Raw genomic sequence first — 13,620 nt, forward strand, 5'->3', positions numbered from 1 at the left:
GTTTGTTTTAGTGAACTCCAATCAACAGCCCCTACAACCTCAAAAAGGAATTGAGTCATTAGCACTAATGGTTTTTAAATGGCACCCAGAATTATGTTGCACGAAGCACAATTTCACATCATTCTGGGTCCATTTGTGTGAAAACAAGGTCCAATCAGGCTGAAACGTTACAAGAAGGTAGAATCTATTGAGTTGTAAGTGATCTGAACGTTTCATGATGATCGCACATTCCTATAGGGGGTCAAACCATGTCCCAAAGGTCACCGGGCCTGGTGTCTCTTTAAAGTAGTCCAATTACACCTTTAAGGGCTTATAACTTGGTTTCTGAATGTCCTAGAGAGGTCAGGTTTGTTTTAGAGTACTCCAATTAGCAGCCCCCATTACCACTAAAAGGAATGGAGTCATTAGCACTTATGGTTTTTAAATGGCACCCAGAATTATGTTGCACGAAGCACAATTTCACATCATTCTGGGTTCATTTGTGTGAAAACAAGGTACAATCAGGCTGAAACGTTACAGGAAGGTAGAATCTATTGAGTTGTAAGGGATCTGAACGTTTCATGATGATAGCACTTTCCTAAGGGGGTCAAACCATGTCCGAAAGGTCACCGGATCTGGTGTCAATTTAAAGAAGTAGTCCAGTTACACATTTGTGGGCTTATAACTTGGCTTCTCAATGTCCTAGAGAGATCAGGTTTGTTTTAGTATACTCCAATCAACAGCCCCTACAACCACAAAAAGAAATGGAGTCATTAACACTTATGGTTTTTAAATGGCACCCAGAATTATGTTGCACGATGCACAATTTCTCATCATACTGGGTTCATTTGTGTGAAAACAAGGTCCAATCAGGCTCAAACGTTACAGGAAGGTAGAATCTATTGAGTTGTAAGTGATCTGAACGTTTCATGATGATCACACATTCCTATAGGGGGTCAAACCATGTCCCAAAGGTCACCGGGCCTGGTGTCACTTTAAAGACGTAGTCCAATTACACCTTTGTGGGCTTATAACTTGGTTTCTGAATGTCCTAGAGAGATCAGGTTTGTTTTAGTGTACTCCAATCAACAGCCCCTACAACCTCAAAAAGGAATGGAGTCATTAGCACTTATGGTTTTTAAATGGCACCCAGAATTATGTTGCACGAATCATAATTTCACATCATTCTGGGTTCATTTGTGTGAAAACAAGGTCCAATCAGGCTGAAACGTTACAGAAAGTTAGAATCTATCGAGTTGTAAGTGATCTGAACGTTTCATGATGATAGCACTTTCCTAAGGGGGTCAAACCATGTCCCAAAGGTCACCGGATCTGGTGTCAATTTAAAGAAGTAGTCCAGTTACACATTTGTGGGCTTATAACTTGGCTTTTGAATGTCCTAGAGAGATCAGGTTTGTTTTAATGTTCTCCAACCAACAGCCCCTACAACCACAAAAAGGAATGGAGTCATTAGCACTTATGGTTTGTAAATGGCACCTAGAATTATGTTGCATGAAGCACAATTTCACATCATTCTGGGTCCATTTGTGTGAAAACAAGGTCCAATCAGGCTGAAACGTTACAAGAAGGTATAATCTATTGAGTTGTAAGTGATCTGAACGTTTCATGATGATCGCACATTCCTATTGGGGGTCAAACCATGTCCCAAAGGTCACGGGGCCTGGTGTCACTTTAAAGAAGTAGTCCAGTTACACCTTTGTGGGCTTATAACTTGGCTTCTGAATATCCTAGAGAGGTCAGGTTTGTTTTAGAGTACTCCAATTAGCAGCCCCCATTACCACAAAAAGGAATGGAGTGATTAGCACTTATGGTTTTTAAATGGCACCCAGAATTATGTTGCACGAAGCACAATTTCACATCATTCTGGGTTCATTTGTGTGAAAAAAAGGTCCAATCAGGCTGAAACGTTACAGGAAGGTAGAATCTATTGAGTTGTAAGTGATCTGAACGTTTCATGATGATAGCACATTACTAAGGGGGTCAAACCATGTCCCAAAGGTCACCGGATCTGGTGTCAATTTAAAGAAGTAGTCCAGTTACACATTTGTGGGCTTATAACTTGGCTTCTGAATGTCCTAGAGAGATCAGGTTTATTTTAGCATACTCCAATCAACAGCCCCTACAACCACAAAAAGGAATGGAGTCATTAGCACTTATGGTTTTTAAATGGAACCCAGAATTATGTTGCACGAAGCACAATTTTACATCATTCTGTGTTCATTTGTGAGAAAACAAGGTCCAATCAGGCTGAAAAGTTACAAGAAGGTAGAATCTATTGAGTTGTAAGTGATCTGAACGTTTCATGATGATCGTACATTCCTATAGGGGGTCAAACCATGTCCCAAAGGTCACCGGGCCTGGTGTCTCTTTAAAGTAGTCCAATTACACCTTTAAGGGCTTATAACTTGGTTTCTGAATGTCCTAGAGAGGTCAGGTTTGTTTTAGAGTACTCCAATTAGCAGCCCCCATTACCACTAAAAGGAATGGAGTCATTAGCACTTATGGTTTTTAAATGGCACCCAGAATTATGTTGCACGAAGCACAATTTCACATCATTCTGGGTTCATTTGTGTGAAAACAAGGTACAATCAGGCTGAAACGTTACAGGAAGGTAGAATCTATTGAGTTGTAAGGGATCTGAACGTTTCATGATGATAGCACTTTCCTAAGGGGGTCAAACCATGTCCGAAAGGTCACCGGATCTGGTGTCAATTTAAAGAAGTAGTCCAGTTACACATTTGTGGGCTTATAACTTGGCTTCTCAATGTCCTAGAGAGATCAGGTTTGTTTTAGTATACTCCAATCAACAGCCCCTACAACCACAAAAAGAAATGGAGTCATTAGCACTTATGGTTTTTAAATGGCACCCAGAATTATGTTGCACGATGCACAATTTCACATCATACTGGGTTAATTTGTGTGAAAACAAGGTCCAATCAGGCTCAAACGTTACAGGAAGGTAGAATCTATTGAGTTGTAAGTGATCTGAACGTTTAATGATGATCACACATTCCTATAGGGGGTCAAACCATGTCCCAAAGGTCACCGGGCCTGGTGTCACTTTAAAGAAGTAGTCCAATTACACCTTTGTGGGCTTATAACTTGGTTTCTGAATGTCCTAGAGAGATCAGGTTTGTTTTAGTGTACTCCAATCAACAGCCCCTACAACCTCAAAAAGGAATGGAGTCATTAGCACTTATGGTTTTTAAATGGCACCCAGAATTATGTTGCACGAATCATAATTTCACATAATTCTGGGTTCATTTGTGTGAAAACAAGGTCCAATCAGGCTGAAACGTTACAGAAAGTTAGAATCTATCGAGTTGTAAGTGATCTGAACGTTTCATGATGATAGCACTTTCCTAAGGGGGTCAAACCATGTCCCAAAGGTCACCGGATCTGGTGTCAATTTAAAGAAGTAGTCCAGTTACACATTTGTGGGCTTATAACTTGGCTTTTGAATGTCCTAGAGAGATCAGGTTTGTTTTAATGTTCTCCAACCAACAGCCCCTACAACCATAAAAAGGAATGGAGTCATTAGCACTTATGGTTTGTAAATGGCACCTAGAATTATGTTGCACGAAGCACAATTTCACATCATTCTGGGTCCATTTGTGTGAAAACAAGGTCCAATCAGGCTGAAACGTTACAAGAAGGTAGAATCTATTGAGTTGTAAGTGATCTGAACGTTTCATGATGATCGCACATTCTTATTGGGGGTCAAACCATGTCCCAAAGGTCACGGGGCCTGGTGTCACTTTAAAGAAGTAGTCCAGTTACACCTTTGTGGGCTTATAACTTGGCTTCTGAATATCCTAGAGAGGTCAGGTTTGTTTTAGAGTACTCCAATTAGCAGCCCCCATTACCACAAAAAGGAATGGAGTGATTAGCACTTATGGTTTTTAAATGGCACCCAGAATTATGTTGCACGAAGCACAATTTCACATCATTCTGGGTTCATTTGTGTGAAAACAAGGTCCAATCAGGCTGAAACTTTACAGGAAGGTAGAATCTATTGAGTTGTAAGTGATCTGAACGTTTCATGATGATAGCACTTTCCTAAGGGGGTCAAACCATGTCCCAAACGTCACCGGATCTGGTGTCAATTTAAAGAAGTAGTCCAGTTACACATTTGTGGGCTTATAACTTGGCTTCTGAATGTCCTAGAGAGATCAGGTTTGTTTTAATGTACTCCAACCAACAGCCCCTACAACCACAAAAAGGAATGGAGTCTTTAGCACTGATGGTTTGTAAATGGCACCCAGAATTATGTTGCACGAAGCACAATTTCACATCATTCTGGGGCCATTTGTGTGAAAACAAGGTCCAATCAGGCTGAAACGTTACAAGAAGGTAGAATCTATTGAGTTGTAAGTGATCTGAACGTTTCATGATGATCGCACATTCCTATAGGGGGTCAAACCATGTCCCAAAGGTCACCGGGCCTGGTGTCACTTTAAAGAAGTAGTCCAGTTACACCTTTGTGGGCTTATAACTTGGCTTCTGAATATCCTAGAGAGGTCAGGTTTGTTTTAGAGTACTCCAATCAGCAGCCCCCATTACCACTAAAAGGAATGGAGTTATTAGCACTTATGGTTTTTAAATGGCACCCAGAATTATGTTGCACGAAGCACAATTTCACATCATTCTGGGTTCATTTGTGTGAAAACAAGGTCCAATCAGGCTGAAACGTTACAAGAAGGTAGAATCTATTGAGTTGTAAGTGATCTGAACGTTTCATGATGATCGCACATTCCTATAGGGGGTAAAACCATGTCCCAAAGGTCACCGGGCCTGGTGTCACTTTAAAGAAGTAGTCCAGTTACACATTTGTGGGCTTATAACTTGGCTTCTGAATGTCCTAGAGAGATCAGGTTTGTTTTACAGTGCTCCAATTAACAGCCCCCTTTACCACTAAAAGGAATGGAGTCATTAGCACTTATGGTTTTTAAATGGCACCCAGAATTATGTTGCACGAAGCACAATTTCACATCATTCTGGGTTCATTTGTGTGAAAACAAGGTCCAATCAGGCTGAAACGTTACAGGAAGTTAGAATCTATTGAGTTGTAAGTGATCTGAACGTTTCATGATGATATCACTTTCCTAAAGGGGTCAAACCATGTCCCAAAGGTCACCGGATCTGGTGTCAATTTAAAGAAGAAGTCCAGTTACACATTTGTGGGCTTATAACTTGGCTTCTGAATGTCCTAGAGAGATCAGGTTTGTTTTAATGTTCTCCAACCAACAGCCCCTACAACCACAAAAAGGAATGGAGTCATTAGCACTTATGGTTTGTAAATGGCACGTAGAATTATGTTGCACGAAGCACAATTTCACATCATTCTGGGTCCATTTGTGTGAAAACAAGGTCCAATCAGGCTGAAACGTTACAAGAAGGTAGAATCTATTGAGTTGTAAGTGATCTGAACGTTTCATGATGATCGCACATTCCTAGAGGGGGTCAAACCATGTCCCAATGGTCACCGGGCCTGGTGTCACTTTAAAGAAGTAGTCCAATTACACCTTTGAGGGCTTATAACTTTGTTTCTGAATGTCCTAGAGAGATCAGGTTTGTTTTAGTGTACTCCAATCAACAGCCCCTACAACCTCAAAAATGAATTGAGTCATTAGCACTTATGGTTTTTAAATGTTACCCAGAATTATGTTGCACGAAGCACAATTTCACATCATTCTGGGACAATTTGTGTGAAAACAAGGTCCAATCAGGCTGAAACGTTACAAGAAGGTAGAATCTATTGAGTTGTAAGTGATCTGAACGTTTCATGATGATCGCACATTCCTAGAAGGGGTCAAACCATGTCCCAAAGGTCACCGGGCCTGGTGTCACTTTAAAGAAGTAGTCCAATTACACCTTTGAGGGCTTATAATTTGGTTTCTGAATGTCCTAGAGAGATCAGGTTTGTTTTAGTGTACTCCAATCAACAGCCCCTACAACCTCAAAAAGGAATTGAGTCATTATCACTTATGGTTTTTAAATGGCACCCAGAATTATGTTGCACGAAGCACAATTTCACATCATTCTGGGTCCATTTGTGTGAAAACAAGGTCCAATCAGGCTGAAACGTTACAAGAAGGTAGAATCTATTGAGTTGTAAGGGATCTGAACGTTTCATGATGATCGCACATTCCTATAGGGGGTCAAACCATGTCCCAAAGGTCACTGGGCCTGGTGTCACTTTAAAGAAGTAGTCCAGTTACACATTTGTGGGCTTATAACTTGGCTTCTGAATGCCCTAGAGAGATCAGGTTTGTTTTAATGTACTCCAACCAACAGCCCCTACAACCACAAAAAGGAATGGAGTCATTAGTACTTATGGTTTGTAAATGGCACCCAGAATTATGTTGCACGAAGCACAATTTCACATCATTCTGGGTCCATTTGTGTGAAAACAAGGTCCAATCAGGCTGAAACGTTACAAGAAGGTAGAATCTATTGAGTTGTAAGTGATCTGAAAGTTTCATGATGATCGCACATTCCTATAGGGGGTCAAACCATGTCCCAAAGGTCACCGGGCCTGGTGTCTCTTTAAGTAGTCCAATTACACCTTTGAGGGCTTATAACTTGGTTTCTGAATGTCCTAGAGAGGTCAGGTTTGTTTTAGAGTACTCCAATTAGCAGCCCCCATTACCACTAAAAGGAATGGAGTCATTAGCACTTATGGTTTTTAAATGGCACCCAGAATTATGTTTGCACGAAGCACAATTTCACATCATTCTGGGTTCATTTGTGTGAAAACAAGGTACAATCAGGCTGAAACGTTAAAGGAAGGTAGAATCTATTGAGTTGTAAGTGATCTGAATGTTTCATGATGATAGCACTTTCCTAAGGGGGTCAAACCATGTCCCAAAGGTCACCGGATCTGGTGTCAATTTAAAGAAGTAGTCCAGTTACACATTTGTGGGCTTATAACTTGGCTTCTGAATGTCCTAGAGAGATCAGGTTTGTTTTAGTATACTCCAATCAACAGCCCCTACAACCACAAAAAGAAATGGAGTCATTAGCACTTATGGTTTTTAAATGGCACCCAGAATTATGTTGCACGAAGCACAATTTCACATCATACTGGGTTCATTTGTGTGAAAACAAGGTCCAATCAGGCTGAAACTTTACAGGAAGGTAGAATCTATTGAGTTGTAAGTGATCTGAACGTTTCATGATGATAGCACTTTCCTAAGGGGGTCAAACCATGTCCCAAACGTCACCGGATCTGGTGTCAATTTAAAGAAGTAGTCCAGTTACACATTTGTGGGCTTATAACTTGGCTTATGAATGTCCTAGAGAGATCAGGTTTGTTTTAATGTACTCCAATCAACAGCCCCTACAACCACACAAACGAATGGAGTCATTAGCACTTATGGTTTGTAAATGGCACCCAGAATTATGTTGCACGAAGCACAGTTTCACATCATTCTGGGTCCATTTGTGTGAAAACAAGGTCCAATCAGGCTGAAACGTTACAAGAAGGTAGAATCTATTGAGTTGTAAGTGATCTGAACGTTTCATGATGATTGCACATTCCTATAGGGGGTCAAACCATGTCCCAAAGGTCACCGGGCCTGGTGTCTCTTTAAAGAAGTAGTCCAGTTACACCTTTGAGTGCCTATAACTTGGTTTCTGAATGTCCAAGAGAGATCAGGTTTGTTTTAGTGTACTCCAATCAACAGCCCCTACAACCTCAAAAAGGAATGGAGTCATTAGCACTTATGGTTTGTAAATGGCACCCAGAATTATGTTGCACAAAGCACAATTTCACATCATTCTGGGTCCATTTGTGTGAAAATCAAGGTCCAATCAGGCTGAAACGTTACAAGAAGGTAGAATCTATTGAGTTGTAAGTGATCTGAACGTTTCATGATGATCACACATTCCTATTGGGGGTCAAACCATGTCCCAAAGGTCACCGGGCCTGGTGTCACTTTAAAGAAGTAGTCCAGTTACACCTTTGTGGGCTTATAACTTGGCTTCTGAATATCCTAGAGAGGTCAGGTTTGTTTTAGAGTACTCCAATTAGCAGCCCCCATTACCACAAAAAGGAATGGAGTCATTAGCACTTATGGTTTGTAAATGGCACCCAGAATTATGTTGCACAAAGCACAATTTCACATCATTCTGGGTCCATTTGTGTGAAAACAAGGTCCAATCAGGCTGAAACGTTACAAGAAGGTAGAATCTATTGAGTTGTAAGTGATCTGAACGTTTCATGATGATCGCACATTCCTATTGGGGGTCAAACCATGTCCCAAAGGTCACCGGGCCTGGTGTCACTTTAAAGAAGTAGTCCAGTTACACCTTTGTGGGCTTATAACTTGGCTTCTGAATATCCTAGAGAGGTCAGGTTTGTTTTAGAGTACTCCAATTAGCAGCCCCCATTACCACAAAAAGGAATGGAGTCATTCGCACTTATGGTTTTTAAATGGCACCCAGAATTATGTTGCACGAAGCACAATTTCACATCATTCTGGGTACATTTGTGTGAAAACAAGGTCCAATCAGGCTGAAACTTTACAGGAAGGTAGAATATATTGAGTTGTAAGTGATCTGAACGTTTTATGATGATAGCACTTTCCTAAGGGGGTCAAAACATGTCCCAAACGTCACCGGATCTGGTGTCAATTTAAAGAAGGAGTCCAGTTACACATTTGTGGGCTTATAACTTGGCTTATGAATGTCCTAGAGAGATCAGGTTTGTTTTAATGTACTCCAACCAACAGCCCCTACAACCACAAAAAGGAATGGAGTCTTTAGCACTTATGGTTTGTAAATGGCACCCAGAATTATGTTGCACGAAGCACAATTTCACATCATTCTGGGTCCATTTGTGTGAAAACAAGGTCCTATCAGGCTAAAACGTTACAAGAAGGTAGAATCTATTGAGTTGTAAGTGATCTGAACGTTTCATGATGATCACACATTCCTATAGGGGGTCAAACCATGTCCCAAAGGTCACCGAGCCTGGTGTCACTTTAAAGAAGTAGTCCAGTTACACCTTTGTGGGCTTATAACTTGGCTTCTGAATATCCTAGAGAGGTCAGGTTTGTTTTAGAGTACTCCAATCAGCAGCCCCCATTACCACTAAAAGGAATGGAGTTATTAGGACTTATGGTTTTTAAATGGCACCCAGAATTATGTTGCACGAAGCACAATTTCACATCATTCTGGGTTCATTTGTGTGAAAACAAGGTCCAATCAGGCTGAAACGTTACAAGAAGGTAGAATCTATTGAGTTGTAAGTGATCTGAACGTTTCATGATGATCGCACATTCCTATAGGGGGTAAAACCATGTCCCAAAGGTCACCGGGCCTGGTGTCACTTTAATGAAGTAGTCCAGTTACACATTTGTGGGCTTATAACTTGGCTTCTGAATGTCCTACAGATATCAGGTTTGTTTTACAGTACTCCAATTAACAGCCCCCTTTACCACTAAAAGGAATGGAGTCATTAGCACTTATGGTTTTTAAATGGCACCCAGAATTATGTTGCACGAAGCACAATTTCACATCATTCTGGGTTCATTTGTGTGAAAACAAGGTCCAATCAGGCTGAAACGTTACAGGAAGGTAGAATCTATTGAGTTGTAAGTGATCTCAACGTTTCATGATGATAGTACTTTCCTAAGGGGATCAAACCATGTCCCAAAGGTCACCGGATCTGGTGTCAATTTAAAGAAGTAGTCCAGTTACACATTTGTGGGCTTATAACTTGGCTTCTGAATGTCCTAGAGAGATCAGGTTTGTTTTAATGTACTCCAATCAACAGCCCCTACAACCACACAAACGAATGGAGTCATTAGCACTTATGGTTTGTAAATGGCACCCAGAATTATGTTGCACGAAGCACAGTTTCACATCATTCTGGGTCCATTTGTGTGAAAACAAGGTCCAATCAGGCTGAAACGTTACAAGAAGGTAGAATCTATTGAGTTGTAAGTGATCTGAACGTTTCATGATGATTGCACATTCCTATAGGGGGTCAAACCATGTCCCAAAGGTCACCGGGCCTGGTGTCTCTTTAAAGAAGTAGTCCAGTTACACCTTTGAGTGCCTATAACTTGGTTTCTGAATGTCCTAGAGAGATCAGGTTTGTTTTAGTGTACTCCAATCAACAGCCCCTACAACCTCAAAAAGGAATGGAGTCATTAGCACATATGGTTTGTAAATGGAACCCAGAATTATGTTGCACAAAGCACAATTTCACATCATTCTGGGTCCATTTGTGTGAAAATCAAGGTCCAATCAGGCTGAAACGTTACAAGAAGGTAGAATCTATTGAGTTGTAAGTGATCTGAACGTTTCATGATGATCGCACATTCCTATTGGGGGTCAAACCATGTCCCAAAGGTCACCGGGCCTGGTGTCACTTTAAAGAAGTAGTCCAGTTACACCTTTGTGGGCTTATAACTTGGCTTCTGAATATCCTAGAGAGGTCAGGTTTGTTTTAGAGTACTCCAATTAGCAGCCCCCATTACCACAAAAAGGAATGGAGTCATTGGCACTTATGGTTTGTAAATGGCACCCAGAATTATGTTGCACAAAGCACAATTTCACATCATTCTGGGTCCATTTGTGTGAAAACAAGGTCCAATCAGGCTGAAACGTTAAAAGAAGGTAGAATCTATTGAGTTGTAAGTGATCTGAACGTTTCATGATGATCGCACATTCCTATTGGGGGTCAAACCATGTCCCAAAGGTCACCGGGCCTGGTGTCACTTTAAAGAAGTAGTCCAGTTACACCTTTGTGGGCTTATAACTTGGCTTCTGAATATCCTAGAGAGGTCAGGGTTGTTTTAGAGTACTCCAATTAGCAGCCCCCATTACCACAAAAAGGAATGGAGTGATTAGCACTTATGGTTTTTAAATGGCACCCAGAATTATGTTGCACGAAGCACAATTTCACATCATTCTGGGTTCATTTGTGTGAAAAAAAGGTCCAATCAGGCTGAAACGTTACAGGAAGGTAGAATCTATTGAGTTGTAAGTGATCTGAACGTTTCATGATGATAGCACATTCCTAAGGGGGTCAAACCATGTCCCAAAGGTCACCGGATCTGGTGTCAATTTAAAGAAGTAGTCCAGTTACACATTTGTGGGCTTATAACTTGGCTTCTGAATGTCCTAGAGAGATCAGGTTTATTTTAGCATACTCCAATCAACAGCCCCTACAACCACAAAAAGGAATGGAGTCTTTAGCACTGATGGTTTGTAAATTGCACCCAGAATTATGTTGCACGAAGCACAATTTCACATCATTCTGGGTCCATTTGTGTGAATACAAGGTCCAATCAGGCTGAAACGTTACAAGAAGGTAGAATCTATTGAGTTGTAAGTGATCTGAACGTTTCATGATGATCGCACATTCCTATAGGGGGTCAAACCATGTCCCAAAGGTCACCGGGCCTGGTGTCACTTTAAAGAAGTAGTCCAGTTACACCTTTGTGGGCTTATAACTTGGCTTCTGAATATCCTAGAGAGGTCAGGTTTGTTTTAGAGTACTCCAATCAGCAGCCCCCATTACCACTAAAAGGAATGGAGTTATTAGCACTTATGGTTTTTAAATGGCACCCAGAATTATGTTGCACGAAGCACAATTTCACATCATTCTGGGTTCATTTGTGTGAAAACAAGGTCCAATCAGGCTGAAACGTTACAAGAAGGTAGAATCTATTGAGTTGTAAGTGATCTGAACGTTTCATGATGATCGCACATTCCTATAGGGGGTAAAACCATGTCCCAAAGGTCACCGGGCCTGGTGTCACTTTAAAGAAGTAGTCCAGTTACTCATTTGTGGGTTTATAACTTGGCTTCTGAATGTCCTAGAGAGATCAGGTTTGTTTTACAGTACTCCAATTAACAGCCCCCTTTACCACTAAAAGGAATGGAGTCATTAGCACTTATGGTTTTTAAATGGCACCCAGAATTATGTTGCACGAAGCACAATTTCACATCATTCTGGGTTCATTTGTGTGAAAACAAGGTCCAATAAGGCTGAAACGTTACAGGAAGTTAGAATCTATTGAGTTGTAAGTGATCTGAACGTTTCATGATGATATCACTTTCCTAAAGGGGTCAAACCATGTCCCAAAGGTCACCGGATCTGGTGTCAATTTAAAGAAGAAGTCCAGTTACACATTTGTGGGCTTATAACTTGGCTTCAGAATGTCCTAGAGAGATCAGGTTTGTTTTAATGTTCTCCAACCAACAGCCCCTACAACCACAAAAAGGAATGGAGTCATTAGCACTTATGGTTTGTAAATGGCACCTAGAATTATGTTGCACGAAGCACAATTTCACATCATTCTGGGTCCATTTGTGTGAAAACAAGGTCCAATCAGGCTGAAACGTTACAAGAAGGTAGAATCTATTGAGTTGTAAGTGATCTGAACGTTTCATGATGATCGCACATTCCTAGAGGGGGTCAAACCATGTCCCAAAGGTCACCGGGCCTGGTGTCACTTTAAAGAAGTAGTCCAATTACACCTTTGAGGGCTTATAACTTGGTTTCTGAATGTCCTAGAGAGATCAGGTTTGTTTTAGTGTACTCCAATCAACAACCCCTACAACCTCAAAAATGAATTGAGTCATTAGCACTTATGGTTTTTAAATGGCACCCAGAATTATGTTGCACGAAGCACAATTTCACATCATTCTGGGACAATTTGTGTGAAAACAAGGTCCAATCAGGCTGAAACGTTACAAGAAGGTAGAATCTATTGAGTTGTAAGTGATCTGAACGTTTCATGATGATCGCACATTCCTATAGGGGGTCAAACCATGTCCCAAAGGTCACCGGGCCTGGTGTCTCTTTAAAGTAGTCCAATTACACCTTTAAGGGCTTATAACTTGGTTTCTGAATGTCCTAGAGAGGTCAGGTTTGTTTTAGAGTACTCCAATTAGCAGCCCCCATTACCACTAAAAGGAATGGAGTCATTAGCACTTATGGTTTTTAAATGGCACCCAGAATTATGTTGCACGAAGCACAATTTCACATCATTCTGGGTTCATTTGTGTGAAAACAAGGTACAATCAGGCTGAAACGTTACAGGAAGGTAGAATCTATTGAGTTGTAAGGGATCTGAATGTTTCATGATGATAGCACTTTCCTAAGGGGGTCAAACCATGTCCCAAAGGTCACCGGATCTGGTGTCAATTTAAAGAACTAGTCCAGTTACACATTTGTGGGCTTATAACTTGGCTTCTCAATGTCCTAGAGAGATCAGGTTTGTTTTAGTATACTCCAATCAACAGCCCCTACAACCACAAAAAGAAATGGAGTCATTAGCACTTATGGTTTTTAAATGGCACCCAGAATTATGTTGCACGATGCACAATTTCACATCATACTGGGTTCATTTGTGTGAAAACAAGGTCCAATCAGGCTGAAACGTTACATGAAGGTAGAATCTATTGAGCTGTAAGTGATCTGAACGTTTCATGATGATCACACATTCCTATAGGGGGTCAAACCATGTCCCAAAGGTCACCGGGCCTGGTGTCACTTTAAAGAAGTAGTCCAATTACACCTTTGTGGGCTTATAACTTGGTTTCTGAATGTCCTAGAGAGATCAGGTTTGTTTTAATATTCTCCAACCAACAGTCCCT

Source organism: Nothobranchius furzeri, chromosome 8, assembly GCF_043380555.1.
Source record: "Nothobranchius furzeri strain GRZ-AD chromosome 8, NfurGRZ-RIMD1, whole genome shotgun sequence".
In the NCBI taxonomy this organism is placed as follows: Eukaryota; Metazoa; Chordata; class Actinopteri; order Cyprinodontiformes; family Nothobranchiidae; genus Nothobranchius; species Nothobranchius furzeri.